This window comes from Nannospalax galili, unplaced genomic scaffold (assembly GCF_000622305.1).
Source record: "Nannospalax galili isolate Female #2095 unplaced genomic scaffold, S.galili_v1.0 scaffold708, whole genome shotgun sequence".
NCBI lineage: Eukaryota > Metazoa > Chordata > Mammalia > Rodentia > Spalacidae > Nannospalax > Nannospalax galili.
The window spans coordinates 552,928-553,624 of record NW_008358110.1 but is presented as its reverse complement, the minus strand read 5'-3'; the positions used below and the strand labels follow the sequence as shown (position 1 = coordinate 553,624).

Sequence of the window (697 nt, the reverse complement as noted above, 5' to 3'; positions counted from 1 at the left end):
AGAGAATATACTCTTGTAACTTATATTTGGATGAATACTATTGTGAGATTCATTCATCAGACTTTGTGTTTATTCTGTTTCTGATATTTCCAGTATTGCTTGTATTCTATCTACAGATATACTATCATTTATCTATTTCCTCTGCTGATGGACACTCAGACTGGTTATAATTTTTGCTATGATAGACTACACTACTTTGAATGTGAATGTGTCCTTTATGTAAGCTAATCCTTTGCTAGGTTAGGAGTGAAATTATTGGGTGTTAAGAGAATGCACTTTAAAAAAGTTTTATTGAGGTAAAACTGACGTATGACAAATCATACAACTTAATGAATCTCACCATTTGTAATTAGCCTCAGAGACATCATAAATAAGATAGTCATTCCCAAAGTTCCCTGTGTCATTTTGTAATCTACACTCTCATTATTCAGGAAACTATTAAAAATCTGTTGCCCTTTAGTCCCAGCACTCAGGAGGCAGAGACAGGGAGAGCTCTGTGCGTTTGGGGCCAGCCTGGGCTACATAGCAAGTACCTGGGTCTACAGGAAAACCCTGTCTCAAAATAGACCAAAAAAAAAAAAAAATCTGTTGCCATTGTAGACTAGTGCATATTTCTAAAATTTTATGTAAGATTATATAGTTTATGCTCCTTTTTGTCTGGCTTTTTTTAGCACAATTATTTTGAGTCATCCTTTTG

At 34.4% G+C, this 697-nt stretch overlaps 1 protein-coding gene across 3 annotated transcripts in view; it reads right to left on the bottom strand.

Annotated features, from left to right (window-relative positions):
- The window catches only part of Xrn1 (5'-3' exoribonuclease 1), a gene marked incomplete in the record, with an annotated part of 152,837 nt that overhangs the window by 55,327 nt on the left and 96,813 nt on the right, over positions 1 to 697 (bottom strand).